The following is an 18,361-nucleotide window of genomic DNA, read 5'->3' as shown; positions in this document are numbered from 1 at the left end:
AAGACACAGAATATCTTACTGCCCCTGTATATATCTATGGGACGCCCACATCTTGAATAGTGTGTACACATGTGGTCTCCTCACATCAGAAAAGATATTTTGGCCTTAGAAAGGGTTCAGAAAAGGGCAACTAAAATGATTAGGGGTTTGGAACGGGTCCTATATGAAGAGAGGCTACAGCGACTGGGACTTTTCAGTTTAGAAAAGAGGAGACTAAGAGGACATATGATAGAGGTATATAAAATCATGAGTGGTGTGGAGAGGGTGAATAAAGAAAAGTTATTTATTTCTAACCATCAGAGAAGTGAAGTTCTGAAACAGTATTCCTAGGGGACCAGTGGGAACAACAACCTAAATGGAGTCAAAACTCATCTTGATATGGTTATGCATGTAGCCCATCATCAACTGTCAGAAGCAAAAATATCTAAAGGCCAGATACAAGACATTAGACAGGGAGGATTCTGAGTTCATTACAGATAATCCTTTCCCAGGTATCTTCCTGAGAATCACATGCTCAGGGACTAACAGAGTAACATATTTGCAGTAACAAAGGAAATTTCCCTTCGATCAGATTGACAGAGACCCTTAAGTTTTTTGATGTCATCTGCAGCCTGGGACATGGATCACTGACAGATTCAGACTAGTATAAATGGTGAAGTCTTTGTAGCTTGGTGTCTTTAAACCAGGACTGCAGGATATCAGTAACTCAGGCAGCAGATAGGGCTTTATTTCAGAACTTCATAAAGATTTCATCAGACTGAAAGATTGGGCAACAAAATGGCAAATGAAATTTAATGTGGATAAGTGTAAAGTAATGCACGTTGGAAAAAATAACCCCAACTATACGTACAATATGATGGAGACTAATTTGGCTACAGCTACTCAAGAGAGAGATCTTGGAGTTATTGTGGATAGTTCTCTCTCTGAAAACTTCCACACAGTGTGCAGCGGCGGTCAAAAGGCAAAGAAGATGTTAGGATGGGTCACGTTCGGTGGCCCATAATGTACAGGTTAGACTAGATGGTTACAATGGTTCTTTCTACCGTAAAAATCTGTGACTCTAAGGGTACGTCTAAACTACATGGCTCCATCGATGGAGCCATGTAGATTTGTTGTTTTGGCAAAGGCAAATGAAGCCGCGATTTAAATGATTGCGGCTTCATTTAAATTTACATGGCTGCCGCGCTGAGCCAACAAACAGCTGATCAGCTGTTTGTTCGCTCAGTGCGCTAGTCTGGATGCTCCCCTGTCGACATCAAAGCCCTTTGTCGGCAGCCCCGGTAAACCTCATCCCACGAGGAATAACGGGGCTGCTGACAAAGGGCTTTGATGTCGGCAGGGGAGCGTCCAGACTAGCGTGCTGAGCGGACAAACAGCTGACCAGCTGTTTGTTGGTTCAGCGCGGCAGCCATGTAAATTTAAATGAAATTTAAATGATCATTTAAATCGCGGCTTCATTTGCCTTTGCCTATGTGTCTAATCTACATGCCTCTGACGACAGAGGCATGTAGTCTAGACACAGCCCAGGTGTAAGTGATCAAGAATTAAAAAAAAATCCCAGACAGAAATGGGTTAGAATATTTGCTGAAATAGGGATGTCTCACAATCCTCACCTCCATTCAGAATATGTCTACACTACATGCTTCATGCGCAAGAAGCCTTTTGCACAAGAGTTTTTGCACAAAAACTTCTTGTACAAGACCATGTCCACTCCTCAAAGCACATCGCAAAAGCAATGTGCTTTTGCGCAAGAGTGTGTCCACACTGCATGAAACTTGTGCAAGAAAGTTCTGATGGCCATTCACAGAATGGCTATCAGATCACCTGTGCTTTTTCCCATAGGGGTTTCTTGCACAAGAAACCCCTCTGGAGCATCCACACTTGCATTCTTGTGCAATAGCCATAGAGCTAAAAGCAGTTATGCCTCAGAAAAGTAGGTTTACCTACAGTGGAAAAATCCCTCTGTTCTGCCGTTTAACTGCCCATTTAATTGTACAAGAGCTCATTTGAGGTGTGGACACACTGCAGGTTTTTGCACAAAAACAACTGTAGATGTAGCCTCAGTGCGTACAATGTATTCTAACCTGAAGCTGCTTTGTGTAAGAGATCTTAAGGGTTTATATATCTGGTTGAAAGCAAAGCAAAACTCATAGTACACTTGCAAGGTTACATCTACACTGCAGGCTTCTTGCGCAAGAACTGTTTTGCGTAAGAGTTCTTGCGCAAAAGGTCTTGCACAAGAGCATGTCCACACTGCCAGGTGCTTTTGCACAAGAGATGTGCTTTTGCGCAAGAGCGTCCATGGCAGTGTGGACGCTCTCTTGCGCAAGAAAGCTCTGATGGCCATTTTAACCATTGGGGTTTCTTGTGCAAGACATCCTGTTGCCCGTCCACACTGCCTTCTTGTGCAAGAGCTCTTGCATAAGAGGGCTTACTCTTCATGGGGAGAGGAATAACTCTTGTGCAAGAAGCCCTCTGTTCTGACGCCTTACTGTAAATTTACTTGCACAAGAACATGTGTGCAGTGTAGATGCTCCGCAAGTTTTTGCACAAGAACAGTTGTTCTTGTACAAGAAGCCTGCAGTGTAGACGTAACCATAAAGATTAAGGGTGAAAGTTCCAAACCTACCATTGGAAGTAAATCACTCTGCTTTCATTGAAAGTCAGAGCAATTGGGGTGGCTTCAAAAGTGTTACAAGAATATAGTTGTTTAAAGCAGCTCAGTAGAATTAATTTTCAGGATATTATAGAACTAAGTCCTCTTACATACTGTGATCTCATGTGCAGGAATTGGCCCACAAATTTTGTCAAGCTATAAAATAATAATCATGCAACTGCTCTGTCTGCAGGAGATGGCTTCGAATTGCAGAAGGGATGACACCCAATTAATGGCAAGTACTGCATGAACTGGGACAACCGAGAAGATTCCATTTTGTGAACAAGGTCAATTATCCAAAGAGAAATCTATAAAAGGAACATTATAAATGATTCTCCCAGTACTCATCAGACTTCAAAGGTACTTTCTCAATTGTATTAGGAAATGTAGTAATTCAAAGGTGGCATTTAAGCTTGACAGGTCACTACAAGAAGCATGAGGAGCTAATGCTGGCCACTGTTATAGAACAGAGGCTTTTGTCTCTTCTGAAGAATAGTGATAATTTTCATAACACAATTTTTCCACAGGCTTTTAAGTTTTAAGAGAGCTTGTCAGGGATAGGGGAAAAAAACGCCCTACTTTCTGACAGGATAAACTGTCTGAAGAAATAAGAAAAAAATATTTCTGGAAAATGCTGAATCTAATGCCAAATAAAATGAATGTGCTAGCATTTCTTTAGTGAAGAAAAAAATAGTCAGAATGTATTCACAAAGTTTATATGGAGGATGTGATCTCCTGCTCAGGACACCCAAAACTCTTCCACAGTTGTCCATCTGTCTTTGAAACAGTGAGAGCTTTGGTGTTGCTAAGCTACATGTGATTTCTTAACATATCAGCCTGTCTGTCTTGCTAGCAAATTCTTCTGTCTCTGCCAGTCTAAACATATCATTTCAAGTATAATCATTAAATCCAAGTTCCCAGGGTTCTCCTGCAATGTCCAGTCCTTTTCACTAGATATATTCCGAAATTAAGTTAGCTATTTCCAACAGGGCACACATCACCTGTTAGATTAGATGTAGACTCAAACTTCTCTTATATAGACAACAATGAGATGGATTTGCAATAAAATAAGTTTTATTAACAAGGAGCAGAGATGAAAGTATCAGTAAATAGGAGGAGAAGAGGTAATTGTGGCTAAAAACAAAACAAAATACAACTCTCTAGTGAGTAAACTTAATTTTTACCTAAGCTGTTCTCTTACGTTTAGCTTACCAGCATCTCCAGCTCTCCAGGCCAGAGGACACAGTGTTCACCGAATCAAAGAGTGCTGTTCCTTTTCATTCCTGGATAACTGAAATTTCTTTTTGATCACCATTATATTTTCCAAAGTGCATTTTTATTTGTATCAAGAACTAGGAAGACTTCATGGGGATGCAAACTGTCTCCCCACACTTTGCTTACAAAGCTGTCACTGGCTAACTTGATTGCTTTGTTTGCCTTTTAAGTAAATATATTTTCAGTGTCCTCTGATTGATCAAGATGGATAAATCCATATCCCCGTGTCTAAATCAGGCTGGTTTATCAACAATCTACACAGAATATTTTATGACCATATTACGATATATCTCTTTATACATATCTCTTTATATATACACCATGTAGGGTTTAATTGCGGAAGAACTCTGTACATGTGAAGTATAAGGGTGGTGAGGCCTGCGTTTCCCCCCCTTCCCTACTACTGATGAGCCAGAAGCAAGCCTCTAGGAACATACGCCATTTAAGATAAAAGGTGGAGCCACTGTAGCAAGAACAAGTTTTAGGTAAGGCTAAAGAGCAGGAATATATAAACAATCTTGTTTACCTAAATGTACTGATCATGTAAACAAAATCAAAGGACAAGCAGTACAGCTGAGCCATACTGTAACACGCAGGGTATGTCTACACTACAGAGTTAGTTTGAACTAACGGACGTTAGTTCGAACTAACTTTCATAGGTGCTACACTAGCGCTCCGCTAGTTCGAACTTAATTCGAACTAGTGGAGCGCTTAGTTCGAACTAGGAAAACCTCATTTTACGAGGATTAAGCCTAGTTCGAACTAGCTAGTTCGAATTAAGGGGTGTGTAGCCCCTTAATTCGAACTAGTGGGAGGCTAGCCTTCCCCAGGTTTCCCTGGTGGCCAGTCTGGGTGGCCAGGTTAAGTTAATTCGAATTAGCGCTGTAGTGTAGACGTACCCGCAATGAGTAACCCCCAGAAACGTCAAACTGCAAAATAGGGTAAAAACCTGTATATAAGCTACACAACAGTATGGCAATTTGGACTTCACCGATGGTCTCTGGTACCGGTGCCTTGGAAGCTTAGACGGTCTCCCATTTCATCCACAGCTGTAACGGGGTCCCGAGCTTGCAGAAGAGATGTAAGATGCCGCTTTTCCTATCATGTTGTTCTTTAGTTAAGGGGCACAGCTGATAGCTGTCAGAAAATAAACTGCTTGTGTTTGACAAATACCTGTGCAGCGTGTTTTTGTACTTTGAGAATCCAGTGTTGGACCTGACACTTACTCTTGCTGGCAACACAACATACAAAGATATTTATAACTAGTATGTCTTTCATAAAAAAATCTTACTTGATGCATATTTATACAACAATAATATGATATCTACTCACTTGATTCAGTTGCTTATTTTGGGAAATTCAGACCCTCTATTTACTCCCTGGGGCATCTCCATATTTTATATAATAAACATGTTCTGAGTGAGATGTTTTGAAAACTGTGTTAAAATTAGAAGCTATCACTTTAATTTGTAAGGGGTTTCCTGATTCTGATTGTAGGCTTGCATGCTCTGCAGAAAATTGTGAAATCTGAGTCTTTTAAGCACAGTATACAGCAGAGTGACATGGTATAAAGTGTCCCTCTGTGTTGTAGGAAGCAGCATTCTTTATCTCTTTGTTTGTGTTTCTTGTGTGTTAAGGTTTTGGCTTTTTAAAAACTAAAGTGGCTTCATATTGCAGTTTTCCAGAAAAAATATAAACATAAATTACTCTAATTTCTCTGGTTGTATGTTGTGAACATAACACTGAGTTCATCAGAAGTTCAGGAATACTGCACTGACAGTGGAAACTGTGACTTCTGAGTATCTCTCAAAAACAGGTCCTGAGTTCCACAGAGTATGATATTTTTGCAAATCTGTGTCTTGCTTTTAGATCCAAAAATCCAGTGTCTTGTCTAAAGATGTCCTAAATGTGTTAATAGAAGCACATGATGAAATGCCTGTTCTCTTGCTTTCTGCTATTACTCTAATGAAAGTTCATTATATTATTTGCCACCACAAAGCTTTACTTCAGTTTCCTTATTCAGTTTCCTATGTTCATTCTTATTGTATGTTGTTACCTAATGTATCATCCTAATAATTGTAAACATTTCTCAACCACCCAATTTCAGTTGGAAGAAACACTTGTTTGCCCTCTCAGTATTAAAATTATAGATACATAAAACAGTTTATAGAGTTTAAAAAGATGTTCAGAAGTCTGTAAAGCCTCATTGAGCCCAGTTTACTGTGCATTCAGTAGCACCTTGGAGGTACAATTATGACCAATAAGAGAGAATAATAATTAATGATCTAGAGCAACAAGATTAAAATAAACCAATACAATTTTCTATGACTTTTCACAAAAGTTAGTAAGGAAGTGCATTTCAAACCTGTGTCACTCAAAAATGAAAAGCACCTTTCAGATCAAGATGCTATTTTCAATGCTTCAACATCAATGAAACAACAGGTCACAAATGGTTGTCAAGAAACATTTGATCATGCATAGATCCAAAAAAATGTGGAATGGCTTATGAAACAGGCTTGGTGAGGCAAAACCACTTGAGCCCATTCTTGTAGCAATTAGATGTCATTTTAGGAGACATGAAGTGCTAAAGGAAAATGAGTTTGCTGACTTGAGTGGTCTTTAGTCATTCCACCAATATTCTGATCTTTTATGTTACCCGTGGCTTTATAGGGCAATGCTTTTCCTTCCATCTGTTCTTTATTTGTTATTTGCTGTTGCACAATGAATTAGGAGCTTCAAAGTTCATTTAGAAAGGTTTGTTATAGCTCAAAATTAATAAAAAACTAGGATTATTCACTGGCAGATTTACCTTATTTTCATTTTATTTAATTTGTAAATAGTTATGTTTGAGTTTCTTCATGGAAAAAAAACATAGCATTTGAAAAAAATAAATTCCTCCTCCCTCTTCCCCCCCCTTCTCTATTCCCTTCTGTAATTTTAGCGATCTATCAATGGAAACTGATTCAGGACCAATCCTACTCACGCAAGTTGGTATCACTGAAGGTAAACAGAATTTAGCATTACAGTCAGAAATACAAAATCTAAATGGCATTTAGAATGTTTCATATGTATTCAATTGTAATTAAAGTGTCAAAACCCCTGTCTCATGCATTGGCTTATGTCCTTAGTGCTTTGCTGACGATATCAGTATGATGCATTTGCTGATACTTCAATAAAAAAGAGGGAAACAAATTTAAGGGAGGTTCTGATTTTTTTTAAATATAATAATAAAAGCGTGTATTATGTTTAAATTAGATTTTTATGACAAAATATGGCATCATAATTCTAATCAATTTCATGAACAACAATAAAATCAGAGTAATAGAAATGCAGTGCAGAAAGAGAACTCAGAGCTGTTCGCCTCTCTGTACTGAGGCAAGATTAAGTCCATCCCAGACAGGAGTGTTTATTTTATGTGATTTCCTATTCTGTTTTGTATTCTGGAGATATACTTTTGCTCACTTACAAATGTACATCTCATTAGTGATTTCCAAATTATGAATTCTTAATTATTTACATTTGTTTTCTATTATTCCTGCTGCTTCTAATAGTCTGTGTTGCTTCACCATTGAGCAGTAGAAGGTGTCCTGAGCCTTGCAGCTCAGTTTCACAATGGAAAAGGAATCAATCATCCAGAGTGAACCCTTATTTCAAAATAACTAGCATTATTTTGAAATAATGTGAGCATCTACATTATTTTGAAATAATGCAAGCATCAGCCATTTCGTTATTTTGAAATGATTTCGAAAAAATGAAAGATTATAATAATGCCTATTCCAAAATAGCTATTTCGAAATAGACACTCCACTGCTGCTATTTCGAAATAACCCCTCACCACGGCCATTCTAAGCGTGAACAGGAACAGCTGACAGGAGAGTTTGGAGAGGGAGTTCTCCAGGTAAAAGAGGAGTAAAAACGGGACCCTTGTGGTAAGTGGCTGTCTGGAGTGTGTGTTTGTGTGTGGGGGAGTTATTTGCTGTGTACTGAGCTTGTGTTTTTGTGTTTGGTTTGTTTGTTTGGTTGGTTTGTTTGTTTGAAGGAGCTTCTAAAGGGTTTGAAATCTAGAAGCCTCTGTTAATTGGCTGAGCCTCAGTCAGGGGGAGGGGTTACCAGAGCTATATAAGCCTGTGACTCAGCGACCAGGGAGAGCGCGACCAGGAACAGCTAACAGGAGAGTTTGGAGAGGGAGTTTAGAAGGGGAGGTTAGAGGGCACTAGTGACTTCTGACCTTCTTTAAAACATAACTCTAAGAATAATCTATACTCCAGAGGTTTAAAAAGAATCCCAGTTTATACTTAAACTTATTCATTAGAAAAATGGAGACTGAAGCCCAGCAGCAGAATGGGGGCTATCCTGTTTATTGTGTCGAGTGTAACATGTATGATTACCTGCCCTGTGGGCGGGTGGCGTATGTGTGCACCCGTTGCAAGGAGCTCCTGACCCTCAGACACCAAGTTCGGGCTTTGGAGGCCAAGGTGGCTGAACTGGAGGAGCTAAGGGAGGTAGAGAGATATGTTGATGAGACTTTCCAGGTCACTGTAGTACAGTCCCACCTCCAGGCTGAGAGCCCTAGTGCTCTTAAGGAGGATGAAAGTCTCAAAGGAACGGAACATTCAATGGGAGCAGAGGGAAACCATCCCGTAGTTGGGACCATTCTCCCACAGGATATTGCAGTATCCTCTTGCACTGAGGATACCTCTGAGGGGGAGGGAATGCCAGTTAGGAAGAGGCAGGTGTTAGTAGTGGGTGATTCGATCGTTAGAAACATAGATAGTTGGGTTTGTGATTACCGGGAGAACCGTATGGTCACTTGCCTGCCTGGTGTGAAGGTTGCGGATCTCTCGAGGCATCCAGATAGACTTATGTGTAGTGCTGGGGAGGAGCCGGTGGTCGTGGTACATGTAGGCACCAATGACATAGGGAAGGGTAGGAGAGATGTCCTGGAGGCCAAATAGGCTGCTAGGACAGAGACTGAAATCCAGGACCTCTATGGTGGCATTCTCGGAAATGCTTCCACTTCCACGCGCAGGGCCAGGTAGGCAGGCAGAGCTTCAGCGTCTCAATGCGTGGATGAGACGATGGTGTAGGGAAGAGGGGTTTAGATGTATTAGGAACTGGGGACACTTTTGGGAGAGGGGGAGCCTATACAGGAAGGATGGGCTCCACCTAAACCAGGGTGGAACCAGACTGCTGGCACTAAACATTAAAAAGGCCGTAGAGCAGTTTTTAAACTAAGAGATGGGGGAAAGCTGATTGGTGTGGAGATGCACGTAAATCGGAGGGAGACTTCTCTTAGAGGCGAATCCATTGATAGAGATTCTCTAAGCTGTAGTCAGAAAGAGAGGAGGGGAGAGGGCAAACCATCGGCCAGAGCAGACAAACAACTGCATACAAAGGAATCCAATGCATCAGGGAAGGGCAGACAAATAAGCAGTGGCAAATTTCTAAAGTGCTTGTACACAAATGCTAGGAGTCTGACTGATAAGATGGGTGAACTAAAGTACCTCGTATTAAATGAGGAGATTGACATAATAGTCATCACTGAAACCTGGTGGAATGAGGAAAATCTGTGGGACACAATCATACCGGGATATAAAATATATAGAAAGGATAGAGCAGGCCGGGGGGGAGGGGAGGTGGCGGAGTAGCACTGTATGTGAAAGATAATGTAGAATCAAATGAAATAAAACTGAATCAACATGTTCAATACAATTGCTATGGATAGTAATTCCATGCTCCAATAATAAGAAATTAGCAATAGGGATATATTACCGACCACCTGCCGGGACAGCAATACTGACATTGAAATGCTAAGGGAGATTAGAGAGGCTACCAATATAAAGAACTCTATAATAATGGGGGATTTTAATTACCCCCATATTGACTGGATACATGTCACCTCAGGAAGAGAAGCGGAGATAAAATTTCTCAATGGCCTAAATGACTGCTTCTTGGAGCAGCTGGTGCAGGAATCTAGAAGGGGAGAGGCAATTCTCGATTTAGTCCTGAGTAGAGTGCAGGATCAGGTCCAGGATATAACTGTTACAGGGCCGCTTGGGAATAGTGTCCATAATATAATAACATTCAACATTCCTGTGGTGGGAAGAACACCTCAGCAGTCCAGCACCCTAGTATTTAATTTCAAAAAGGGGAATTACACAAAAATGAGAAGGTTAGTTAAACAGAAATTAAAAGGTACAGTGACAAGAGCCAAATCCCTGAAAGCTGCATGGAAACTTTTTAAAGACACCATAATAGAAGCCCAACTTAAATGTAAACCCCAAATTAACAAACATAGTAAGAGACCTAAAAAAGAGTCACCGTGGCTTAACCACCATGTAAAAGAAGCAGTGAGGGACAAAGAGGTATCTTTTAAGAAGTGGAAGTCCAATCCTAGTGAGATAAATATAAGAGAACATAAGCACTGTCAAATCAAGTGTAAAAATGTAATAAGAAAAGCAAAAAAAGATTTTGAGGAAAAGCTAGCCAAAAACTCAAAAAGAAATAACAAAATGTTTTTTAAGTACATTAGAAGCAGGAAGCCTGTTAAAAAACCTGTGGGTCCCCTAGATGATCGAGCTATAAAAGGAGCAATCAAGGACGATAAAGCCATTGCGGAGAAACTAAATGATTTCTTTCTTCAGTCTTCACGGCTGAGGAAGTTGGGGAGATTCCTGAATCTGAACCATCCTTTATGGGTGATGATTCTGAGGAACTGTCCCGGATTAAAGTGTCATTAGAGGGGGTTTTGGAACAAATAGAAAAACTTAATGTTAACAAATCTCCGGGACTGGATGGCATTCATCCAAGGGTTCTAAAAGAACACAAATGGGAAATTGCTGAGCTATTATTTGTGGTTTGTAACCTATCCTTTCAATCGGCTTCCGTACCTAATGACTGGAAGGTAGCCAACGTGACACCAATATTTATAAAGGGCTCTAGAGGCGATCCTGGCAATTACAGACCAGTAAGTCTAACTTTAGTACCGGGCAAATTAGTCGAAACAATAGTAAAGAATAAAATTGTTAAGCATGTAGAAGAACATAATTTGTTGGACAAAAGTCAACATGGCTTCTGTAAAGGGAAATACTGTCTTACTAATCTATTAGAGTTCTTTGAAGGGGTTAACAAACATGCGGACAAGGGGGATCCAGTAGATATAGTATACTTGGATTTTCAGAAAGCCTTTGACAAGGTCCCTCACCAAAGGCTCTTGTGTAAATTACATGGCCATGGGATAAGAGGGAAGCTTTCTTGGATTGAGAACTGGTTAAAAGACAGGAAACAAAGGGTAGGAATAAATGGTAAATTTTCAGATTGGAGAGGGGTAACTAGTGGTGTCTCCCAAGGATCAGTCCTGGGACCAATCCTTTTCAACTTATTCATAAATGATCTGGAGAAAGGGGTAAGCTGTGAGGTAGTAAAGTTTGCAGATGATACAAAACTGTTTAGGATAGTCAAGACAGAAGCAGACTGTGAGGGACTCCAAGAAGATCTCACCAAACTGAGTGATTGGGCAACAAAATGGCAAATGAAATGTAATGTGGATAAGTGTAAAGTAATGCACATCGGGAGAAATAACCCCAACTATACGTACAGTATGATGGGGGCTAATTTGGCTACGACAAATCAGGAAACAGATCTTGGAGTTATCGTGGACAGTTCTCTGAAAACTTCCACACAGTGTGCAGCGGCGGTCAAAAAGGCAAATAGGATGCTAGGAATTAAAGGGATAGAAAATAGGACCCAGAATATCTTGCTGCCCCTGTATAAAACTATGGTATGCCCACATCTTGAATACTGTGTACAGATGTGGTCTCCTCACCTCAAAGAAGATATTTTGGCCTTGTAAAGAGTTCAGAAAAGGGCAACTAAAATGATTAGGGGTTTGGAACGGGTTCCATATGAGGAGAGGTTAAAGCGACTGGGACTTTTCAGTTTAGAAAAGAGGAGTCTGAGGGGGGATATGATAGAGGTCTATAAAATCATGAGTGGTGTGGAGAGGGCCAATAAAGAAAAGTTATTTATTAGTTCCCTAAATAGAAGAACTAGAGGACACCAAATGAAATTAATGGGGAGCAGGTTTAAAACTAATAAAATAAAGTTCTTCTTCACACAGCGTGTAGTCAATCTGTGGAACTCCTTGCCAGAGGAGGCTGTGAAGGCTAGGACTATAATAGAGTTTAAAGAGAAGCTAGATAATTTCATGGAGGTTAGGTCCATAAAAGGCTATTAGCCAGGGGATAAAATGGTGTCCTTGGCCTCTTTCTGTCAGAGGCTGGAGAGGGATGGCAGGAGACAAAACGCTTGATCATTGTCTTCGGTCCACCCTCTCTGGGGCACCTGGTGCTGGCCACTGTCGGTAGATAGGATACTGGGCTAGATGGACCTTTGGTCTGACCCAGTACGGCCATTCTTATATTATGTTCTTATGTTCTTATGTTCTTATTCCTCCCCAGTGCCTCCTAGGGGTCTAAATCAAGATAGCACGTCTACATTAGGGAAGCCTGCCTCGGACTAATTCTGAGGCTTCCCTGCAGTTTAGACATGCGATTTCGAAATAAACTATTCCAGAATAATTATTCTGGAATAGTTTATTTCAAAATAAGCATGCAGTGTATATGTACCCCCTGAGTTTGGGAATACAGTGCCTGATTTACACATACTCTAATATTGAAATGAGATGGTCCAAGAGCATGAAGGACAATCCCTCCTTCCTGGAATCTCAGCCCAACACCAATGCCTTATTCCCAAGGACTCTAAGCAGAAGGGAAGTGGGAGAACTGAAGGCAGGACCTGGGATTTCCAAAGTGTGGGAGACTCTACAGCTTGAGCTATAAAGCCAGGTGTACAACTTAGGCTGTAAAGCTATCTCATTCCACATGGCACGGTGAACCACACCCACTAGATGTGTGGGTTACACTTCGAGGCTTCGCCTATACTGCAGGGTTTTTGTGCAAGATGCGTTTTCTCAAAGTGCATTGCAAAAGTGATGTGCTCTTGTGCAAGAGAGAGGCCACACTGCTTGGACACTCTTGTGCAAGAAAGTTCTGTTTGCCATTCACAGAATGGCCATCAGAGCACCTGTGCTTTTTCGGAACGTTCACACTTGCCTTTTTGCTCAAGAACTCTTGCTCAAAAAGGAGTTTTTCCTCGTGGGGAGAAGAATAATTGTACCACCAAAAGCCTTCTCTTCTACCAATTTACTTGCGCAAAAACACACTTGAGGTGTGAACGCTCTACTGGTTTTTGTGCAAAAATAGTTATTTTAGCACAAAAACCTTGTAGTGTAGACATACAGTTTATAGAAGAAGAAAAAGACTTCACGGAAAAAAAGAAGGGCGTTCCCCACTCTGTGCATGGTTTTCATACTCTGCCATTTTAAAAAATGGGAGGCTACACAATTGTGCAGAGCAGACTGTGTCTTTATGTGACTTAAAAAATGATAGAAGCTGTTATAATATGATAACGTAAGTGAAACTTCCAATCGCAGAATCACTGATAGGAAATTTGCAATCAATTGGGTTTTACCCATTTTAAAGATAGCTTCCCCAATTATCACCTCTAATATCATTATCTCTAAGGGTATGTCTACACTACAAAGTTAATTCGAACTAACAACCGTTAGTTCGAATTAACTTTAATAGCGGCTATTAAGAGCGCTTAATTCGAACTAGGTAAACCTCATTCTACGAGGACTAACACCTAGTTCGAATTAAGTAGTTTGAATTAAGGGCTATGTAGCCACTTAATTCGAACTAGTTGGAGGCTAGCCCTTCCCAGGTTGCCCTGGAGGCCACTGTGGCCAAACCAGAGAAACTTTTCTGCCCCCCTCCCAGCCCCGGAGCCCTTAAAGGGGCACAGTCTGCCTACAGTGCTCGTGCCAGTTGCAAGCCTTCCAGTACCCAGCCAGTAGACCCTACACCTGGCACGGCATGAGCCAGCCACCCGCTGCCACCCAGCCCTTCGCCTCTTCCCAGGAGGCTGTCCAGGGCCGAAAGAGGCGGGCGCCCGCCTGGTCTAGTGCTGAGATTGTGGACCTCATCGAGGTTTGGGAGGAGGCCTCCAATGTCTGTGACCTCCGCACTAAGCACAGGAATACGGCCATCTAGGGCAGGATAGCTGCCAGCCTGGCCATCAAAGACCACATGCGAACCCAGAAGCAGGTTTGCATGAAAATCAAGATGGTCCAGTGAGACCCGCAACCCTGAGCTTAGAACATAAGCACATAAGAATGGCTGTACTGGGTCAGACCAAAGGTCCATCTAGCCCAGTAGACTGTCTGCCGACAGCAGCCAACACCAGGTACCCCAGAGGGGATGGACCGATGACATTGACCAAGCGATTTGCCTCCTGCCATCCATCTCCAGCCTTCCACAAACAGAGGCCAGGGAAACCATTCCTACCCCCTGGTTAATAGCACTCCATTTGCCCAACCTCCATGAATTTATCTAACTTCTCTTTAAACTCTTTTATAGTTCTAGCCTTCACAGCCTCCTGTGGCAAGGAGTTACACAGTGTGACTACGTGCTGTGTGAAGAAGAACTTTCGCTTATTAGTTTTAAACCTGCTCCCCATTAATTTCATTTGGTGTCCTCTAGTCCTTCTATTATGGGAACTAATGAAGAACTTTTCTTTATTCACTGTCTCCACACCACTCATGCTTTTATATACCTCTACCATATCCCCCCTCAGTCTCCTCTTTTCTAAGCTGAAAAGTTCCAGTCTCTTTAGCCTCTTTTCATATGGGACCTGTTCCAAACCACTAATCAATTTAGGGGGCCTTTTCTGAACCCTTTCCAAGACCAAAATATCTTTTTTGAGGTGAGGAGACCACATCTGTACACAGTACTGAAGATATCGCATACCATAGATTTATACTTCCCCTCCTCCTTCTTCCCTTGGCTTCCCCGTTCCAGCTCCCTCCTCCCAGGTTTCTCCCTGCCTTCTCCTCTTCCACCCTCTCTCTTTCCCTCTCCCACCTCCTTTTTCCAGTCTCCCCAGAGGTTAATACCCCTCCCCAGTTTTGTTAAATAAAGAGAGTTTCTATTTTTGAACATGTGTCCTTTATTTTTTACATAAGAAAGGGGGGCTAGGGAAGGATAAGTGGAAGGAGGTGAGGGAGGAATGGGGCACGAGCCTCCGATGGGAAGAACTGGGGTGTCTCTGCGGGCTCCTCGGGGTGAAAGCTCTTCTGCAGGGCCTCCTGGATCCTGAGAGCCCCCTGATTGACCCCCCCCCCCCGATTGGCAGTCTGCAGCAAGTGCAGCCTAGCTGATGGCCAAGTGCTGTGATGTGCTGAGTGTGGGTATTCAGGGCACTCCAAGACAGGACTGCTTTGCTGTCCCTCATTGAGTTAGACAAGCAAGCGGGGAACCCTGAGAACTGTCTGTCCGGGGTGGGGGTCGGGTCCCTTTAAGCAAAGCCGTCGGGTAGCCTGAGTCAGCAGCTCCATACTCTAAGTCCTAACCTGATTCCCTGCCGGCACTGGTTCCGGCCAGTCTTAACTTCGGTTCAGGGTCCACTCAATGTGGACATGCTATTTCAAATTAGCAAAACGCTAATTCGAATTAGTTTTTAGGTCTCGAATTAAGTTAGTTCGAATTAGTGCTGTAGTGTAGACATACCCATAACATTAACCTCCCCCCTTCATTACCCCATCTGTTCTAAAATCTGATTTGTCTATTTTATATGTGTTCACTTTTTTTGATTGTATCCCTTTGGTGTATATGGTCATGCCAATTTTCTTCCACAATTTGATCTGAGGAAGTGTGTCTGGCCCACGGAAGCTCATCACCTAATAAACCATCTTGTTAGTCTTTAAAGTGCTGCTTAGTCCTGTCTTTTATTCCTAAGAAAGAATTTGCTAATACTGCAATTCTTGCTACGTTTCTCAGGGGCAATGAAATGAGGGTGTTAAGCAACGGAAAGACTGATGGGAAATTATTCCAAATTGACACTACAGTTTAAATTGTTAAAATTGAAATTATGCCAATTGACAGACTAATTGAAAGTTATTATGGCAAATTCAACCTGTTGAGTGTTATCTCCAGTAAAATTGAGTGAGATCAGGAAAGAGATTAGTCTAGTTAGAAGATCATAGATACAAATTTTTTTTTTAAGAACTAGATGAAACTATCTGCACTATGTTCTCTCTATCTTTTGAATGAGCTTTTTGAAGTGGACACCCAGTATCTTCTTTTCAACACTGCACTATACCCTCTTCAAACAATTTCTTTCCTCGGTTGATAGACATTTTTAAGAGCCACAAATAGCGAGGTTGGGGAGCAGTATGGTCCAGTGTTGAGAACACTACATTAGGACACAGTAACATAGATTCAAATCGTGGCCCAGTCACAGATGGCCTCTGTGACCTTAGAGTAGTCACTCAACCTCACCTTTGTCTTACTTCAGCGTCTGTAAAGAGGTGTTACTTCCTCACCTCATGGGAGTTTTCTGATGATAAATTAAGATTGTGAGACAGATACAACAGGAAAGCCATAGAAGAGCATGGATAGTAAGAGTACCACCATTTGCTCTTTTTTTCTTTTATTCTTCTACTAGCAGACTTACCTGGGTCCTTCACAGCAGGGAGCTGGCAGTGTGAGGACTGCAGGAGTCAGGGCAGTGCCTTAGGAATGTGGGGGAGGCAGTATAGGAGGCTGGGGATGGGGGAATGCATGAATGAGTATTAGGGATGGGAAGGGGCTCAGGAAAGGGGGTCCCATCCAGAATATGCCTTTTCTCTCCCCCTAGACTCTCCCCAGACTCCCGGGGTGTATTCTTTCTGCACAGCTCCCCTCCCCCCAGCTGCCAGGAGCCTTTTCATTCTTCCCAGCCATCCCCCATGGTTGTCAGGGGAATTTTCCCTCCCCCCAACCCTCTAGCTGCCAGGGACATTTCCCTCCAGCACCTCTTTCAGCATTTTTTCTCCTCCCCCTTCTGACACTGCAGCCAAAGGCTGGGGGGCGGGGTGGGAGAGAGGAAGGGTTTGGGGCTGGGAGGCTACTTACCTGGTACACTAGCAGAGCCCCAGCCATGCTGGCCACACCCTTGGTGGAATGACTGCCAGCTGCCCCAAGTGCACACTCTAGAGCAGTGTTTCTTAAACTTTTTAAGACCATGGAACATCAAACGATATTTTTTTTCATGTAAAACGCCTGGGAAAAGTTGTTTTTGAGGAAAAAAAAAAGCGGTTGCGACCCCTTTAATTGCCACATGTGTCTCAACTGAGCTTCCGTCTCTTCCAGGAAAAAAAAAACGTTAAAAGAGGCCGCAGTACAACTCGACTGTCACACACAGTTTAAGAAACACTCATCTAGAGCATAGCTCTTCTTGTGGGCACGCTGCCCCCAGTGACCACTATCTTATTGTGTCCCTCTGAACAGCAGCCTCTGTCTTTGCATGTTAGAAAAACAGTCCCTTTCCCAGGGCTTCTGATTTTTCAGGCACAACCAAACCCTGACCTTGCTTTAAGTTTGGAGAAGAGGGAGCTGCATACCCAATATGGTAGTCCTAGCTCTTGCTGTTTAGGAGGAGTTCTTGAAGAAATGGACTCATAGACAGCCACACAGACACCTACAAACCTCGAAGGGTATGTCTACACTACAGAGTTAGTTCGAACTAACTTAGTTCGAATTAGTTAATTCGAACTAAGCTAATTCGAACTAACGCGTCTAGAACTAGCATGTCCACATTGAGTGGACCCTGAAAAGGGGCTTAAGGCTGGCCGGAAGCAGTGCCGGCAGGGCATCAGAGGAGGACTTAGAGCGTGGAGTTGCTGTCTCAGGCTAGCCGAGGGCTGCGCTTAAAGGGACCCGACCCCCACCCCGGACAGACAGTACTCAGGGGTGCCCTGCTTGAAAACCAGTCCTGGCTTGGAGTGCCCTGAGTGCCCACACTGGGCACATCACAGCACTCGGCCATCAGCCCGGCTGCACTTGCCGCAGGCTGCCATCTGGGGAGAGGGGGCAATTGGGGGGCTGCAGGAGAACTTCCACCCCCAGAAGCCCGCAGAGCCATCCCAGTCCTCCCCATCGGGGGCTCGTACCCCATTCCTCTCTCACCTCCTTCCACTTACCCCTCCCTAGCCCCCCTTCCTGATGTACAAAATAAAGATAATGTTTCTTCCAACATTGACTCTGTCTTTATTGAACAAAACTGGGGGAGACTGGGAAAAGGAGGTGGGAGAGGGGAAGAGAAAGGCTGGGAGAGGGGAGGGCAACTAACATGATCAGGGGTTGGGAACAGGTCCCAGATGAAGAGAGGCTACAGAGACTGGGACTGTTCAGCTTAGAAAAGAGGAGATGGAGCGGGGACAGGATAGAGGTCTCTAAAAGCAGGGGTTGGGTGGAGAGGGTGCATTCATAAAAGTTCTTCATGAGTTCCCATAAAGAAGGACTAGAGGACACCAAAGGAAAGGAATGGGTA

At 42.7% G+C, this 18,361-nt stretch overlaps 1 pseudogene across 1 annotated transcript in view; it reads left to right on the top strand.

Moving 5' to 3' along the window:
• The window catches only part of LOC149525745 (uncharacterized), a 194,491-nt pseudogene that overhangs the window by 137,127 nt on the left and 39,003 nt on the right, over positions 1–18,361 (top strand). Inside the window, exon 3 of the transcript XR_016349138.1 lies at positions 5,801–5,975. The product of XR_016349138.1 is annotated as an uncharacterized LOC149525745 (transcript). The remainder of the gene's footprint in view (positions 1–5,800; positions 5,976–18,361) is intronic.

This window comes from Pelodiscus sinensis, chromosome 1 (assembly GCF_052426305.1).
Source record: "Pelodiscus sinensis isolate ZL-2025 chromosome 1, ASM5242630v1, whole genome shotgun sequence".
NCBI lineage: Eukaryota > Metazoa > Chordata > Testudines > Trionychidae > Pelodiscus > Pelodiscus sinensis.
Note: the sequence above shows the minus strand (reverse complement) of the source record. Positions and strands in the feature narration are given on the sequence as shown.